Raw genomic sequence first — 19,715 nt, 5'->3', positions numbered from 1 at the left:
TAAAAAAATATCTAAGGCATAGTCATTGCCCTCAAGTAATATATAATTTTTACGAAAGACCAAACTTCTTTTGATTCTGGCAATGAAATGTACACGTTGTTTTCCATCATTGGCCCTGAAGACCAAAAAATAGCTTATGAAAGAAAATATAGGTCAGAAATTGATACTGGTCTTGACAGTGATTTTTGAACATGATGCCAAAAACACAAATAAAAGCAAAATCAATAGTGAACATACCAAACTCAAAAGCTTTTTCACAGCAAAAGAAAGAATTAACAAGCACATACCTTGCCATCTGTATCTCTTCTACATAACTATTCCTAAGTTACATCCTTTTATAATAAACTGGTGATCTAGTTTAAAAAAAAAATGTAACAAAATGAAAAAACCTACAGAATGAGACAAACATTTTGCAAACCACTTGTCAGATAAGGAGTTAACATCCAAAATACATTTAAGGGGTGTCTGGGTGGCTCATTCAGTTAAGTGTGCAACTCTTGATTTTGGCTCAGGTCAAGATCTCATGGTTTGTGGGATCAAGTCTCGTACCAGACTTTATACTGACAGCATTGAGCCTGTTGGGGATTCTCTCTCCTGTCTCTTTTTACCCCTTCCCCTGCTCACATTCGCTCTCTCTTTCTCTCTCTCTCTTTCTCAAAATAAACATTTAAAAAAGACAAAATACATTTAAAATTTATACAACGTAATAACTAAAAAAATATGATTAAAACATGGGCAGAAGAACAAAATAGACATTTTTCCAAAGAAGACATCAAAATGACCAATAGGCACATGAAACAATGCTTAATTTCAATGATCATCAAGGTAATGCAAATCAAAACTACAATAAGATATCACTTCACACCTGTTGAATAGCTATCATCAAAAAGACAAGACACAACAGCTACTGGCAAGGATGCGGTGAAAAGGGAACTCTTACATACCACTGCTGGAATGCTAACTGGTCCAACCACTACAGAAAACAATACAGTGTTTCCTCAAAAAGTTAAAAATACATCTACTATATGATCTAGAAATACACTTCTGGGTATAAACCCAAAGGGAGTGAAAATAGGATTTTAATGAGGCATATGAACTCCCAAATTCATTGCATTCACAATAGTTAAAATATGAAAACAACTCAAACACTCATCAACAGATGAGTGGATAAAAAGATACAGTATATATACACAATGGATTACTATTTAGCCATGAGGAAGAAGGATATCCTGTTATTTGTGACAACATGATGGACTTTGAGTACACAAGCAAGACAGAGAAAAACAAATACTGTACGATATCACTTACATGTAGAATCAAAAAAAAAAAAAAAAAGAAATAAAACCTGTAAGAAAAAAAACAAAACAGAGAGTAAAATGGTAGTTATAGGGTATGGGAATTGAAGAGAAAGACTGATAGGGTTTAAGGGTACAAACTTGTATGAATAGTAAATAAGCCATAAAAATCAAATGTACAGTATAATGAATATAGACAACAATATTGTACTATAATTATATAATAATATCACAGTATATAAATATATCAACATAATAGGCTATACAACTTAAATTTATACACTGTTGCATGTCAAATTTATTCAATATAAATAAATAAATAAACACATAGATACATAAATACATACCTCATAGGTAGGTCTTCATCCACTTTGTCTATTCAAAAAACTCCACTGTGAACTCCAAATTAAGATTCTGTGTCAAACAAAAGAAAAATCAATAGGTTGATTGCAGTCTTAATGATTATTATAAAGTTTAAATCAATTCACTTGCTACCAAGTATAAAAAATGCAAATACTATATTCAATAATAAATCAAGGACAAAATGAATCACAATAAAAATTTAGTATGTGTTTGATCAGATCTAATTAGCATTTAATATGATGTTTAAAACTTTTTAACGGTGTCTTTATTATGTCATACTGGAAGGTGCCTTTTGAACAAGAACTCAACTCAAGTAAATGAACTCAGTGCTTTATAGACGCAATTTTTCAGCGCTACTTTAATAAGGATATTGAAAATGGATAACTGGTGAGAGGTTTTCATTAAATGTAAATGGGTTGAGCAAATTAATAGGAGGCATAAGCTCAGTATATAACATTGAGCAGCTACTAAACAGCCATCTCATTTGATTCTGAGCTGCAAATAAATATATCCATGGATGAATGTAATTGTTTTAAATGTTGCTATTTGTAAATTAAAATCTAAACGTAGTGCTTCCTTATTAAACGGTTAGTATGAATAATCAAAAGTTGATATTTAATTTAGATTTAATACTATAAGACACATTTTTATGTGCTATATTGTTGTTGCATCTTGCAAAATATGTTCTCCAATTAACTGGGCTTGACACTGCAGCATGTGTCGAATATATGCAAATAGCCTCTGAGTTTAAATGTATATTGTCAAAATAGTCATCTCTCTCCTCTGGAGGTATGGGCTTAGGTCACAGAGGAGAGGACCATAATTATCATTTGTTTCTTCCACTGTTAAAGTAGGAGTGATTTTGAGAAATTAAGCATTTCACACAATGTCCTTAATTATGCACATTTTTATTTGTTGTGTGCCATGTTTAAGAGAAATGAGTTTTGAAAGGCTAATCCAAATCTTAAAAGTTTGTATAACCAAGATTCTTTTGCTATTGTAGGCAGAATGCAAGGAGGATTCATTCATTCGTAAAACACTCTCACCAATACCTTCTCTTTATTTCTAGTGTCTTTAACTCATTAAATTAAACAAATTGTAGATAGGTTAAAAAACATAAACATTTCCTTCAGATAAAATGCATGCATTTTTCAACAGATATCTAACACAGAGCAATTGAATAATTGTTTTCAACATATGCTTATCATTTTAATGATAGATAATCCTAGACAAGTTATTTAACTGAAAGTTTTCCTGCAATGGCACAAAATAGATGACATTTCCATCCCTACACCATAGATACCTCATCTAGTCTGTTTAATTATGAAGGTGTTATAAAGTTATGATAATAGGACGTCAGCTTTGTTTGTGAATTCATAATCATTAGTTATCATTTCAAAAGTCTTCTGTGATAGGTTAATTGTCCAACAAAAATTTATGATCTGTCTTTACTAACATAAGAGTCACTATGGGAAGCCTATTGTCTATCCAAAGTCCTCAATTACAATTCTTTGCCACTTTTAGGCAGTGACACCAATGTAATGTGACCCAAAGAGATGTCACCTCAGGCTGCGAAACAGCCCTGCTTTATTCATAAGCTTTTTTTTCTATTTGCCAACTAAATGCAAGGACTTTGAGATTCTAAAGGATGCTAGAAACAGAAGAGGAAAAGAGCCTCAGGTCCTGAATCATCTGATATGAGACTAATTATCAACCAAAAGCGCTTATGTTGGATATTACTTGAGCAAAAAAGAAACTTTGAGCTATATAAATCCAGCAAAGTTTTGTTTTGCTTGTGTATTGTTTAATTTTATAGTATCTGATGTTATCTTAACATAGATATTAGTAATCTGAAGTGGGATTCTGCCTTTAAGAAATACCTTGTATGTGTGGTATAGGGGTGAAAGGCAGGCTGCCCAACACTGGTCACTTTCGCATAAACATTATTTTAAGTTAAAAGCAATAAAAACCCAGAAGATTCAGAAAAAGCTCTTCAAGTTCCCCTCAACTGCCTGCCTGTACCAGGAAAAGAGCTTTTGACAGATTCCTCTTTACTGAAGAGACTTACCTGCATAATAGGGCAAGCTTTGTTTTCCAAACATCTCCTCTCAGCTTACTGCTACTTGTTCCTCTCTCCTTTGCCTCCTCAGACCCTTATTTCTCTCCTTAGTTTATATAAGCATCATTTGCCTCACTACCTTTGGAATTTCCACGTCTATGTGGATTCCCCATATGTACCCTATTAAATTTGATTTTCTCCTATTAATCTGTGTCATGCCTATTTGACTCTTAGTCAACTACAAGGTCCTTTGAGGACGTAAGAACTCTTGCTCCCCAACAGTGGCTTAGTGATCAGGCAGTAGATAGTGAGGAAACTGGTATTAGAAGTGAAAAAGATGAATGACTATATTACCCGATGGTAAAATATTTGGTAAAGCTGCCAATATCAATTTGTTGAAGTGATCCAGCTTGTAGCTCTAGAGAAAGAGATTAGAAAAGTGAGAATATTAACCATATAAATTGATTATTATCCCCTCTCATATTTTGCATTACTGTATATTTTAATTCACATTTTTAAGCATCATTCATCATTACTATTATTATTTTGTATGAACAGTATATGTTGGAGTTTACCTGCATATTTATCTCCTGAATTTCCCTAGTTCTATCTGGAATTCATTTCTTCTTCCCTAAATATTTCTGTTCATTCAGATCTGCTGATGGTGACTTTTTACTCTGTCTGAAAATGTTATTAACTTGTCTACCTTTCTGGAAAATTAGTTTTCTTGATATAAAAATCATGTAAGCATTTTCCCTCCCCTCTGGCCCTCTGGCATTTTTAAGATACCATTCTATTGATTTCTGGCTTCTATCATTTCCACTAAGCAATTAGCTGTAAGTCTTTGAAGATGAAGTGTCTTTTTTACTTTGCTGCTTTTATGATTCCTTATTTGTCTTTAGTTCTCAAAGTTTCGCTGCGATATGCCTAGGTATGATTTCTTTGTATGTATTCTGCTAGAGTTTTTTCAGTAGAGTCTTTGAGTCTTTCTTTTAAGTCTTTCATAAGTTTGAGAAAACTCTTAGACAGTATCAGTCAAATATTGCCTCTGCCACATATTTTCTCTCCTTCTAAAACTCCAGATTATATCCATGTGTTCTCTATGTCTCTGTTCTTTCTCTTTCAAGGATTCAAATCAGATACTTTCCATTGAATCCTATCTTGTGCCATTTTTAATTGTTTATAGAGTTCTTAATTTTAGCTTTAAAATGCTATTTTTAAGTTTCTAAATTCCATAGTAATATTCTCTAACTTTTCACCCTTTCACACACATTTTCTTCTGTTTTATTGAACATACTTTTTATAGTTATGTTAGTATTCTTATCTGCTAATGTAAAAACTAGATCACCTGTGAATCTGCTTCTATTGCCTATTTTTTTCTCTTATGATCATGTGATCCTGTCTCATAACATGTCTAGTGTCAACGAAATAGCACAAATTGAATGTAAAAAACTGTAGGGACTCCATGTAACATTGACTTCCTCCAAAGAGTTTTTTCTATTCTCTTTGCTTAGCAAATAGAGTTGGATGGGATAGCTATCATCTTAATCTAATCAGGAGGCTGGCTTAGTAGGGTCCAGACTACAGTTTTGTTAAGATTCCTTTGGTTTTTTACTCACTCTTAAGGTGAGCCAGTCAGGGTTCCCATCTGAGATCTAGGATCATTTACTAGTATTCCTTCTCCTGGTAGATCTTGAACACTATTCCTGTGTAAGAGATGTAAGAATATGTTAGGTCATATAGGTATGTATAGGCCATTGTAAGAACTTTGGCTTTTATTCCAAAGTGATGAGCCAGTAGAGGTTTCCAGTAAAGAAATGACATGAAAATCATGTTTTGAATGGATCACTTGACTATTTCAATGGGAATAAACCATAAAAAAAGCAAGAGAAGTAGGAACTCCATTTAGAAGTCTGTTGATATCTGTAGACAAGTCTAGTTGCAATCTAGTCTCAGAGAAGTGATTAGATACTTTGAACGTATTGCAAACAGAATTTCTTGATAACTGGATATGAATTAAAGGAGAGGGGAATCAAGGCTAAATCCAGATGTAGAGGCAAGAGAAATTGGAAGGATTAAGTGCTATCAACTAAGATATGTATGACTTTAATAGAGTTTGGGTAGGGTAAGGTAGGGGGACTCCCAAGACATATTGGGAGTTCAGTTGAAATTCATTAATTGTAGGCAGATAGATATACAGGCAGATATCCAAGGGAAAGATATGGCCAGACAGAGAAATTTGTCAGTGGTATTTGACAAAAAAAAAAAAAATGATCTAAATAAAGCACTAAGAAGGTCTAAGTGCATGGGACCAAATTGAGAATATTTACTGTAAGATTTTTTTTCTTTGTTTCTGTCATCATCTCAGGGCTATGTTGTCCATGAAGCACTGAGATAACTGCCCAAATTTCAATAAAAAGAATATTGGTTTTGCTGGAAGAAGCAAGCTTATCAGTACTCAGACTGAAGAAATTTTGAAATCCTCAACACATATTTGTTAACTGTCAGTAAGACCCAGGCTGTCAAACTCAAGCTGATGTAAAAGATGTTCAGGATGTTCGGATTTCTATCTAGGAAGATGAGTGGATTTTACCACTATGGTGCATCCACTCTCTATTCTTATATTCACTTTAATCATTTCCATTTCTGTTTTTCCATTATCACATCACTTCTTATAACCTTAAAAGATTTTCAATGTCTTTGTGTCAGTAGAAGGCAATAAACTAGCTATGACATAATTTTCAATTGTTTGGAAAGAAAATAGCTACTCAAATAGAGATCAGTGCAAAATAAATAAAAAAGAAAACACTAGATACCTTCTCATAATTGGGAGTCAAGGATCTAGAGAGCAGCTATATGTGAAGTTGAATGATTTTGACAACAATGTTAAATAGGTTGGTGATACTTAATTTGTTTTTCAATATCTGACCAGAACTGGCACTTAGAGAAAAGGGGGAAAATGTAAGATCATCTGCAGACACATCAGAATGTCAGCCTCCTCATTTCAAGTAAGTTGACGATAAAAGAGAAGAAATAAAGTTATTTGTTTGGGAAGGCCCAGTAAAAAAAATAAAGTATATGTGTGATGTATGTATATATATACCATCCTTTTTTAACTATGGCATTTATTTTTAAAATACATTTTAAACTAAAATGTAAAATGAGGGGAACCTGGGTGGCTCAGTTGGTTAAGCATCTGACTTCAGCTCAGGTCATGATCTCCTGGTTTGTGGGTTGGAGCCCCACATCTGGCTCTGTGCTAATGGCTCAGAGCCTGGAGCCTGCTTAGGATTCTGTCTCCCTCTCTCTCTGCCCCTCCCCTGCTCATGCTCTGTCTCTCTCTGTCTCAAAACTAAATATAAACATTAATAAAATTTTTTAATTAAAAAATAAAATGTAAAATGAATTACAGTATTTCTATAATAAGTAGATATATTTATGGTTAATGTGCTGAGAAACGATACACCATAGGAGAGCCAAGCTCATCTTAAAAACTAATCCATGTACAGTCTATAAAATATATCTCTAATCATTTATCACTCCTACTTACAAAATAATGTTTCTGTGTGTGAGCATAAGCCAGATAAACTTTCAAATTTGTTTTATGATAAGAAAGAATAATAAATTTTGTCTAGCAATATTACTAAGCAATAATAGAATCTTTTCAACACATGATTTCCATCCTATGCAAAGAAAGAGAATACTTTTTTTTAAGTGAAGGATCATTGACATACAATATCTTATTAGTTTCAGGTGTACATTAGAGAGATTTGGTATTTTTATACATTACAAAATGTTCCCCATGGTAAGTCCAGTTACCATCTGTCATCACACAAAGTTATTATAATATTATTGACTGGATTCCATATGCCGTCCATTACATCCCCATGATTTATTTATTTTATAACTTGAATTCAGTAAAGTTGTAGGATTCAAATTTGACATAAAGAAAACAAAACAGAATACTTAAAAAATGCAATAATATAAAATTTAAGCATTCTGCCTTCAAAATATTTTCAGAATCCTACCACGCAAAAGCCTAGGATCTGGATCAGCATCATCTCTCATCTGTTTATTTCTCACAGCCTCCCAACTCTCCTTGCTACTTCATCTTTGGCCCCATACACTTTATTCTCAGCACAGCATCCAGAGTGATCCTTTTGAAATATTTAGATCATAGGACTCTACTGCTCTGAGTTTTCTCTTTCTAATACTCCCTTCAGTTGTTCAGCTCTGCCGCTCTGGTTCCCTTGCTATCCTCCATCACTCCAGGTAAACTTCTCAGAAACTCTAGCAGTGTCCTCTCCACACCATACCTACAAACTTAGTCCCTACCTCTTTCAGAATTTTGCCCAAATAGCACCTTCCAAATGGGACTTAGCCTGCCTCCGTTTAGTTTCCTGAACTCCCAATCCTTCTTACTCTCCTCTGCTTCTTTCTCCATAGTGCTTATCATCTAACACACTATAGTTTACTTATTTCTTATGTTTATGTTTTATCATCTTATCTTTCTTGCTAGAAAGTGAGCTTTGAGAGGGCAGGAATCTTAGCCGTTTTATTCACTGCTATATCCTGAATGCTTAGAATCAAGCCTTCCTCTAAGAGTTTAGTAAACAGTTAATGAATAAAAAGTTTAGCTTCAACTTGAAAACACTGGAAAACATTATCAAAACTATTTTCTGAAAAACAGGAAACTAAAACTTCCCCAAGTCACTCCTAACCGCCCCCCCCCAAAAAAAAAGTCAAGTGACATTACCCAGCATGTGACATCCATTTCTTTTGGATTCCAAGCTCTCTCCACCACTTAATTCCTGTATATCCAACTGACTCTGCTTTGCCTAAAATTGCTCCGTAAGAAAACACAATAGCAACAAAAGGAAAGCTACAATTAAGCTGAATTTCTTTTGGTTAAAAAAAAATAGGAAGAGGCAAAGTTGAAAAATAATGTTTTATTTACTGACACAGTGGGGGTATTCTAATGGATACATTACTACATGATATATGTTTAGTGTTTGCGTTTATTTGAAAGAGCCTCAGTCTTCTTGTTTCTTTTTCTCACAAAGTAAAATAAACCAAACATATATTTCAAAATTTCTTTATGACCTATTTTGGAAGTACTATGCTATAATATGCTATAAAAAAAAGTAATGAATAGATTTAACAAACAAGTCATTAAAAATAAAGTTTTGGAAAGCTGGTTTGTGGTAGTGACAAAATAGCTATAGGTAAACGTATTCCTTATTCTCAAAGTATTGCTTTTTGATAAAATAATACTGATATATTCAAAGTAGGGTAAAAGCATTTATATTTCTTGGAAGAAAACACTTTCAGTGCACCAGTCAGAAAGAAAAATCATGATAACACGCTTAATTGTATTCCTATGTCCAAAAATCATAATGTAATAATACATAAGGAAGATTCAGTCTACTTGACTGGTTCAGTAAATTACTCTCTCCATTCCTACTATTCCTTATTGATTGATGTATACAGCATCCTGAATGTTGTCAACTATTTTTTAAGTGCCCTTACACTTCCGCTCAAAAAGCTCATGTTGGAGAAAAGTGTCAGCCAAGGTACATACCTTGCTCAAAGTTAAAAAAGAAAAAAAAAAAGGTCATGGTGGATGGAGAAAGTGAATGAAAAGACTGGGCACATCTTTGGCCAGATCATATACTGTTTTCAACCTTGGAGAGTTAACACAGGAGAAAAGTCTTTTGAATACATTCAATGTGGGAAGGGCTATAGTAACAGCTTTTAACTTCAACATCAGGGACCTCAGGCAAAGAAAGGATTCTAGGCATGTTGTGAATGCGGGAAGGTATTCAGGAAGAGAACATCCCTGATTTGTCATAAAAGGGGTTATAGCTATTGACTAAACTGCATATGTATTTACTTACTAATCTATCTCCCCATGCTGGCAGGGACTGTCATCTCTTTTAGTCACTCTTGCATTACCGTGACAAAGCACGGAGCTCGGTACCCGGAAGTACTGAAGGGGTTTAAGCATGCCACCTCAAAATATGCCACTTGGGCATATTGATTATTTTGAGCTAAAAGCACTTGAGAAACAGCACATGCAGGAAGGGCTCTCTAACCTCCCTTTTTCTACCTAAATGCAGGTCATAGAATTTCCCATGAGAAAGGTGCCCGCCCTGCAATAACCAGAGAAAAAAATCTCTTATCACCAGAGATTAGGGGTTGACACCCAAATGGACCTACATATAAGCAAACCTACTAAAAAACCCTTTTCTTCCATTAATTTCCCCCATATATTTACTAGGTCATACCGCTGTCCCACTTGCCCCTAGCTCAAGCACCATTGTCTTGTCATATCCTCCAAATTTTTGTTCTTATATGAAAAGATATAGCAGCTTTGGGGCCTAACAGCTTGTTTGAGTTTCAGTTTCCTTTTGAAAACGCCCACATATATATAAAAGTATTAAATAAAATGTGTAGGCTTTTCTACTGTTAATCTCTGTCAGTTTAATTCTTAGGTCCAGGCTCAGAATCTTAGAGGGTATAAAAGTTTTTTTTCCCCTGTAGTAATCAGTAAATGTCTTTAAGTGCATATGCTCGCACCAGTAGAGCTGTATGCTTACCAAGATTCAGCTGAATTTCCTAAACTGTTTATGGTAGGTGTACTTGTTACTACAATTATGTGATTAAACTTTATGCAAATTGATGAGATATGATTGATGATGGGTTAGCCATGTAAACTAAGTTAAATACTCTGAAAGATTCCATAATTGTGAGTCACTAACATATATTCTGTGTTGTATGAAGTATAGACAAGAAAACCGTAAACCATTGACAGATTTGAAAAAAATCTAGAAGGCGCTTATACTCATTTTTTTTTTTTTTTGCAAGCACACAGGCTCTCATTCTAAGTGTAAGGAAACCAAAATTGGATATTACAAAGTACATTATAGGTATATTTATATGAGAAAGAAAAAGTAAAACTTCTCAGCAGATCCATCAAAAGTAAAGGTCTAGGAACTCCATCAACAGATTAGCAAATGAATACAAATTCCCTTGTTTTAATTTAAAGTGAAATATTAGAGGCGCCTGGGTGGCTCAGTTGGTTAAGCGTCCAACTTTGGCTCAGGTCATGATTTCATGGTCTGTAAGTTTGAGCCCTGCATCAGGCTCTGTGCTGACAGCTCGGAGCCTGGAGCCTGCTTCGGATTCTGTGTCTCCCTCTCTCTCTGCCCCTCCCCCTTCACGCTCTGTCTTTCTCTGTCTCTCAAAAAATGACTAAACGTTAAAAAAAAATTAAAAAAATAAAGGAAAATATTAAAATATGTATGTTTTTTCTGAAATCCAAACTTAAATCAGTACTTCAATTAACTTTCACTGACCAGGCCTGAATTGAGTAGGAGAGAGATCATTATATAATGTTGAGAACATGTAATTTGGAAAGTTATTTTTTCTTGTTTTATGTTCTTGATGAAGGGAACCAAATTCTGCTAATCATAATGAACCTCAGCACAAAAATATTTTAGCTTTAATTCATGCTTTAACTGGGACAAACTATTAATATTTCTCTTCTTTTGAAAACATTAACTTTGAGGAAAACATTGTTTATGTAAATAACTGTTCCAGACAACAGAAGTTTCCAAGGAAACATGCTTCCAATTCAAGAGAATATGCAAATGAATGCCTCTTCTATATAAATTGCCTCTGAGTGAGGGACAAAGACTAAAACAATAAGCCAATTCAAAGAGATAAAAAGAAACAACAACTGACAAAGTAAATACAGCGATTTTTTTTTTCAAAAGCCATGAAAATTATTCTCTTTGCTCTACAGATTTTAGTAGCCAGTATCAATATTTGCCTATTGCCAGCTGGGGAAAGATTCAAAATAAGTTGGGTTTAAGTGCATTTGAATTCACATGGTGGTGTCTTTGCCTTTGAAGGGTACCATTCAGCTAGTTAATTACTGAGACGACACTGCCTTGTAGAACAGGTTGTGACAGTATTTAGCCTTTCTATAACAGGAGTCAATGTGACTTCCCTGCTTCCCCCAGCCAAAAAAAAAAAACAAAAATTGAAACAGAGACCATTAAAAAAAAAAAAAAACAGAGAAAACTAGAAAGTTTCTGCCAGTTGCAACATTGTAAAAGTTAGTTATGTATCCCGAATATATTCAGGAAGATTTATCATTTTACCCATTAAACATTTATTTTATCAGTATACAAGAGGAGGAGGAGGAGAAAAAGGAAAACGAGAAAAAATAGTCCTGTAAGTCACCACTGCCTCTGACCCCTATAAACCAAGCTTCCAATCATACCATCCAGCACTCTACTCTTTGACATTCTCAAGTCAAGTAAACAGGTCTAGTCTTCTATCCCCTCAACATACCAGAGGAAATTACACCTTTGCTGGTCCAAAATGAACCAACTCATAGAAGCCATTTTGGAAGAGAACAATAAAGGCTTGTCTCTACCTGCTCCCAACTGCAACATTTGTTATAAAGACTACACTGTGAATTTAGCTCTTTTAAAGGAGTTTTTTAATTTTAATGTTTTGAAAGAAAAATGAGAAAGAGCAAAATGAAGAGCCCCTTCAAAGGAAACTTGAGTGGAACACAAGTTAAAGCAGTAGAAACAGGTATTATTCAGGACTATTACAATAGAGAGAAAAAGACCTCGGTATAGTACTGGACTCAATTCCAAATACAACAAAGAAAAATAAAAATTTATAGCCAAGGGTGAGGGGATGCGGGTCCTCTGGATGGAAATCTGTGAAGAATTCCATCTGTGAAGAATTCTTACAGGAGGCTAAACCAAACTAATCACTGACTTGGTGAATAGATCTGATATTTTCAATATCACTCTCTGCCATGAACTACTAATTGTCATTATCTGACCTGGTTCTGAAATAGAGGATCAGAGAACCAGCTAGAAAGAAATGAAAAATGATTGGCAGGGTAATGTGGCAAAGTGGGAGAAAGAGGAGAGGAGAAGTGATGGAAGAAGGGGAAAAGGGAGGGGGGAGAGAGAGACAGTGAAAATTCTAAAACACACAAAGAAATATCAAAGACAGCCAAAGACATCAATAATTAGAATGTAAATTCATTCCAATTAGTTTTTCTTTTAAAAAATGGGGCAAGATGGGGTGCCTGGGTGGCTCAGTTGTTTAAGTGTCCAACTTCAGCTCAGGTCTTTGGGTTCGAGCCCCACGCTGGACTCTGCTGACAGCTCAGAGCCTGGACCCTGCTTCTGAATCTGTGTCTCCCTCTCTCTCTGCCTCTCCCCCACTCATGCCCTCTCACACTCTGTCTCTCTCTGTCTCTCAAAATAAATAAACATTGGAAAAAAAATTTTTTTAATGGGGCAAGAATATAAAAAATGGGGCAAGAAGGGCAACTGGGTGGGTCAGTCCATTAAGCATTTGACTTTGGCTCAGGTCATGATCTCATAGTTCCTGGGTTCAAGCCCCATGTCCAGCTCTGTGCTGATAGCTCAGAGCCTAGAGCCTGCTTTGGATTCTATGTCTCCCTCTCCTCTGTCCCTCCCCAACTCACACTCTGTCTCTCTCTCTATCAAAAGTAAATAAACATTTTAAAAAATGGGGCAAGATTTTTAAAATAAATATGTTGAATATTTGCAACAGAAAAGGACAGAATTTCCTTTAAACTTTTTAAAATAAATATGTTGAATATTTGCAACAGAAAAAGACAGAATTTCCTTTAAACTTAACAAACTGCAAAACTTTGAAATCTTTAAGAAATAAATTGTGAATAGAAAAGATAATTTAAATATATTGAAAAGTGTCAATAAAATATAATGCAATATGAGTAACTAAAATAGAAATGGAAATAACTATAGAGTAATTAGGAAAATGAACATAAAGGAAATCCAGTTCAGAGAGGGAAGAATGAAGAATAAAAATGACAAAGTAATGAAGAATGTAGAAGAGGTTGAAAAGCTAAAACACTTGTCCAATTGACGAAAATGACAGACATTTAATATTTGAAGAGGTAAGCTTGAGAATTCTGAACTGAAAACAAGTTATGAGCCTTCAGATCAAAAGTAAACTCTGATTTGTTGGTAACTTGCATACATAGACACAATATACTGACACTTTAGAACAGTGGGACAAAGTGACACCCTTGAAAACCACCAAAGCAAAAAGGAAAGATTACTTATAAATGACAGTCATATGCAACAATGTATTTCAAAATTCTGTGGAATAATTATATCCAAAGACAGAAAGAAGAGAAGAAAGAGAAAATTGTCATCAGAATTTATACTTATTATTCAAGAGTGGGGGCAAAATAAAGATGTTTGCAGACATACAGTATTTAAGTTCATTTACCTACTAGCCATTTCTTAAAGAAAATTAAACCATGCATTTTATCAAAAGAAAAGTGAACAAGGAAGTCAGGTAGAAAAAAAAGGAAAAAATGGTTAGTATTGAAATTGATAAATTCTGTACTAAATTCAATTAACTACACTTGAAAAATAATACTTTTGTGTTTTAAAGTGGGGAATTAAAATTCTTTGCTAAAATAATAAGTAAGGAGATTTCAAACATTGTTCAGTGAGCAAATCATGCTAAGATCTTTATTATTGTGTGTTGGGGAAACAGAACTAGCAGAAAAAATATAGGTCTGGATAACAAATTACAGTTGTTTATTTTAATTTAAGATTAAACAAAAAAAGTTAACTGCCAAATCCATACAAGGAATAAAAAAGGTTGTCATACAACCATTAAAAAATAATCTTCCAAGAAGAAAAAAATAAGCATGAAATTGTATGCATGTAACTATATAGGCCTAAAATATAAAATGCAAAATCTGCCTGAACTATAAGTAGAAACCTTAACATCTGCAAACATCTTGATAATTTTTGAATGACACCCTATCAGATATAGATAGAACAAGCATAAAACACATAAGAACAGCTATAATTATTTTTTAAATAATTACTTAGAATATTTATTAAATATATGGAAGCAGGCACACTACTAATAATCCTCAAATTAATTTTTCTTTTCTCCTTTTAAAATAATCATCACTTTTGGGGCAGCTGGGTGGCTCAGTTGGTTAAGCATCCGACTTCAGCTCAGGTCATGATCTCACGGTTTGTGAGTTGGAGCCCTGCGTTGGGTTCTGTGCTGACAGCTCAGAGCCTGGAGCCTGCTTCAGATTCTGTGTCTCCCTCTCTCTCTCTGCCCCTCCTCCACCCATGCTCTGTCTCTCTGTCTCTCAAGAATGAATAAACTTTTAAAAATGTTTTTAAATAAATTTAAAAAAATAAAATAATCATCACTTTTAATCTGAACACAAGAACTAATTGGTTTTTCCATAATAACTCACTGATGAGTAAAAAAAATTGAAGAAACCAGTAACAGTTAAATAACTTTATTCTGTAAAATACAAACATATACACACAGATTTATTTCTTCATTTTCCACCCAAAAAAAGTGATTTCCATTAAAAAGTCAAGGAACAAATCTGAATTTTATGCAAAATGTTGCTAAGATAGAAACCCTCCAACTAATTTAAGAGCCTAGTGTAGTACTGAAGCTAAGACTGCTCTAGGACAGTTAGAAAAAGGAAAATTAATTATCAGTATCTTTTATAAGCATATTTGCAAAAATTCATTTTCCCAAAAATTCTAATATTAGGAAGTCATAGTTGGCAATATCTTAAACACACACACACACACACACACACACACACACGTCTGGTTTGGCTTACCTTAAGGAAAATTGAATATTAATGTAAGATACCATTATATCAAATCAAATAAACACACATGAAAATCTCAACAGAGAAATACATTTGACCAAATTCAACTTTAATGGTTGAAAAAAATAGAATTAAAAAATATTATATCCTGGAAAAGGAAGTATTATAAAAATTAAATATTAATGTAGGATACCATCGGTTCAAATTAAAATAATAAACTCACATGCCAATCTCAACAGAGAAATACATTTGACCAAATTAAACATTCATGATTTTTAAAACAAAACAAAACAAAAAAGAATTAGAAGAGAATTACTATATCCAGGAAAAGGAAGTCTTACAAAAAATCTTAGGAAACATAATAAACATTGACATTGAAATTAGAAGGAGAACAAGGAAGTCTGCTACTACTATTTTATTGAACATCACACTGGTGGTTTCAACCATTTCATTAAGACTAGAAAATTAGAGAGTTACAAGAGTATGAATGGGGAGATAAAACTGGCCATAGTGTCAGAAAATACGGTTGTTTAATTAGAAAACCTAAAGCAATCTAGAGGAGGAAGATTAAGATGGCAGAAGAATAGGGCAACCCTAAGATTGCCTCCACCATGGAACAGCTAGACAAATATCAAATCAGTCTGAACACCTCCAAGAAATCAATTGTAAGTCTTAGAGAACAAAACTGCACATATACAAACAGAGCAAAAGGCTCAGGAAAGGTGGGAACTGGGAAGAGTTGATAATGTGGGAGAAAAGAGCCACTGGCATTGTGATAGGGAGATAGCCCTGATTGCACAGATGTGAGCTAGAGAGGGAAAAAAAAGTAAAAACATGCACAGGGGACTACACAAAAAAACTTCCCCAAAACCATTGATGGGGGGAAAGGAGAGGGTTTCAATACCACCAGGTTTTTATAAATAGTGGAGTGCAGAGTCTGAAATTTTGGAGGTCTTTACCTGGTGATGCTCCAGCAAGGAAGCAGTGTGGAGCCCTGGGGAATGGATGGTACAATTTGAAGATCCCCTGGGTTGCATAGGGAGAAGTGGTTCCCCTGCTTGGAGTACATTTGGTAGATGTGATATGGCCTCTGCACATGTGAAAGACCCTGTGGGTGCCATTGAGCTGCCCCATTCACCAGTATAGGAACAAAGACACTGGCTGAGGGCAGCAACTTTGGCACCAGCTGTGCATTGTGATTTACTACAAACTCTGAGCTGCTGCAACTGCAGGTTGTGCAACTGTTCTCTGGGGCAAGCCAACCACAGTGCAGCAACCACCATCCCCCAGAGGATCAGTATGGGTCCAAGAGCCATGGGGATCTCTGAAGTGTGGAATTTTGAAACCAGGCTGTGCCTGAGGAAAAACACAGGCTTAATGCACTGCCTACAAAGGCAGACAGTTCGGTCAAGGACAGGGTGAAGTTGGGGATCTGAAGGAAGTCAGGACTTAGGAGAGGTGACCACTTACACACCTGTGAGGACATGAACTTCCCACTCTAGAGACTGGAGAGCAAGGAGAGGCCATTTTCACCCGTAGCCCGCCAGCACTGATTGACCTCAGTGAGGTAAGCAGTGCTACCAAGTAGAGAACAAAGCTGTTACACTAAGACCCCATGTGCCCTGAGCCCTTCAGGCATGTTTCCACTAGGACAAATCCACCTGAGAATCAAAGCAGCAAAAACCCCTCCCATGACTAACTCTACTGATCATGGAGTGCTGTAAAGTGTCACCTCTAGGGGAAACAGGATCTAGCTTCCTTTAGGTTATTTGTTTGTTTTTTGTTTCTGTTTTTATTTTTTTGTTTTTTTTCTTGGGAATACACAAAGAGCAAATTTTTTGCTTAATTTTAAGTTTTTATCCTTTGTTTTTTCTATTTTTCTGTCAAGCTCTTAACAAGCAAACAAAAACATACCTAGGATCAATCTTCTTTTATTTTTTTTAATTTTTTAGTTTTTATTTTATTATTTTTTTCCTCCAAAATGACAGGATGGAGAAATTCATCCCAAAAGAAAGAACAGGAAGAAATGACAAAAAGAGATTTAATCAATACCGATATACGGAAGTTGCCTGTATCAAAATTTAAAACAACAACAATAAGATTTTACCTGGGCTTGAAAAAAGCATAGAAGACACTAGAGAATCCCTTACTGCAGAGATAAAAGAGCTAAAATCTAGTCAGGTCAAAATTAAAAATGCTATAACCAAGATGTAAAACTGACTGGATGCAATGGCAAAGAGAATGGACAAAGCAGAAGAACGAATCAGTGATGTAGTAGATAATATTATGGAAAATAATGAAGCTGAAAAGAAGAGGGAAAGAAAAAAATTATTTTTTCAATGTTTATTTGTTTTTGAGAGACAGAGACAGAGCGTGAGTGGGAGAGGGGCAGACACACACACACACACACACACACACACACACACAGAATCTGAAGCAGGCTCCAGGCTCTGAGGTATCAGCACAGAGCCTGATGCAGGATTCGAACCCACGAACCAAGACATCATAACCTGAGTCGAATTCAGACAACTAACCGACTGAGCCACCCAGGCACCCCCCAAAAATATTAGATCACTAATGTAGACTTAGGGAACTCAGCAACATATTAAAATGGAATAACATTGATATCATAGAAGTCCCAAAAGATGAAAAGAGAGAAAAAGCTGGCAGAAGGTTTATTTGAACACATTATAGCTGAAAACTTCCCCATTCTGGGGAAGGACACAGACATCAAAATCTAGCAAGGAGAGGGGAGGACCATTAAATTCAACAAAAGTCAACCATCACCAAGGCATATCATAGTCAGATTCACAAAATATAGACACAAGGAAAGAATTCTGAAAGCAGCAAGGGAAAAAGAGTCCTTAACCTACAAAGTAAGACAGATCAGGTTGATAGCAGATCTATGCACAAAAACTTGGCAGGCCAGAAGGAAATGGCAGAATATACCAATGTGCTGAATGGGAAAAATATGCAGCCAAGAAACCTGTTCCAGCAAGGCTGTTATTCAGATAGAAAGAGAGATAAAAAAATTCTCCAAACAAAAACTAAAGGAGTTCGTGACCACTAAACCAGCCTTGTAAGAAATATTAAGGGAGACTCTGAATGGGGAGAAAAAAAGATCAAAAGTAACAAAGACTAGGAAGGAATGGAGAACATCACCAGAAATACCAACTTTACAAGTAACACAATGACACTAAACTCATATCTTTCAATAATCACCCTGAATGTAAATGGACTAAATATTCCAATCAAAAGACATAGATCCATCTATATGCTGGAGATTAATTTTAGACCTAAAGACACCTGCAGATCGAAAGTGAGGAGATATAAAAACATCTATCATGCTAATGGACATCAGAAGAAAGCCAGAGTAGCCATACTTATATCAGACAAACTAGATTTTAAAACAAAGACTATAGCAAGAGCTATATCACAATGAAGGGCTCTATCCAACAAGATCTAACAATTGTAAACATTTATGCCAACCTGGAAGCACGCAAATATATAAATCAATTAACAACAAAAATAAAGAAACTCATTGACAAAATATAATAATAGTTAGGAGACTTTAGCACCCCACTTAGAACAATGGACAGATCATCTAGGCAGAAAATCAACAAGGAAACAATGGCTTTGAATGACACACTGGACCAGATGGACTTAACAGACATATTCAGAATATTCCATCCTAATGCAGCAGAATACAGTGGCACCTGGGTGGCTCAGTTGGTTAGGCATCCAACTTCATTTCAGGTCATGACCTCATGGTTTGTAAGTTCAGGCCCTGTGTCAGGCTCTGCACTGACAGCTCAGAGCCTGGAGCCTGCTTCAGATTCTGTGCCTCCCTCTCTCTCTGTCTCTCTGCCCCTTCCCCACTCATGGCCCTCCCTCTCTCTCAAAAAATAATAAACTTTTTAAAAAGTAATAAAAGGAGAAGACAAAGCAGTAGAATCCACATTCATGTGCATTCAGAACATTCTCTAGAATAGATCACATACCGGGTTACAAATCATCCCTGAACAAGTACAAAAGCCTGAGATCATACAATGAACATTTCAGAACACAACACGATGAAAGTTGAAGTCGACCACAACAAAAATTTGGAAAAACCACAAGTACATGGGGGCTAAAGAACATCTTACTAAAGAATGAATGGGTTAACCAGGAAATTAAAGAAGAAATGAAAAAGTACATGGAAGCAAATGAAAATGAAAACACAACAATCCAAACCCCCTTTTTAAAAATTTTTGAATTTTATTTAGTTTTGAGAGAGAGAGAGAGTGCAAGCAGGGGAGAG

The sequence above is a fragment of the Herpailurus yagouaroundi genome, unplaced genomic scaffold (genome assembly GCF_014898765.1).
Source record: "Herpailurus yagouaroundi ecotype Mexico unplaced genomic scaffold, PumYag 139, whole genome shotgun sequence".
NCBI lineage: Eukaryota > Metazoa > Chordata > Mammalia > Carnivora > Felidae > Herpailurus > Herpailurus yagouaroundi.
The sequence above is the reverse complement of the archived record's forward strand: the minus strand, read 5'-3'. Positions refer to the sequence as shown.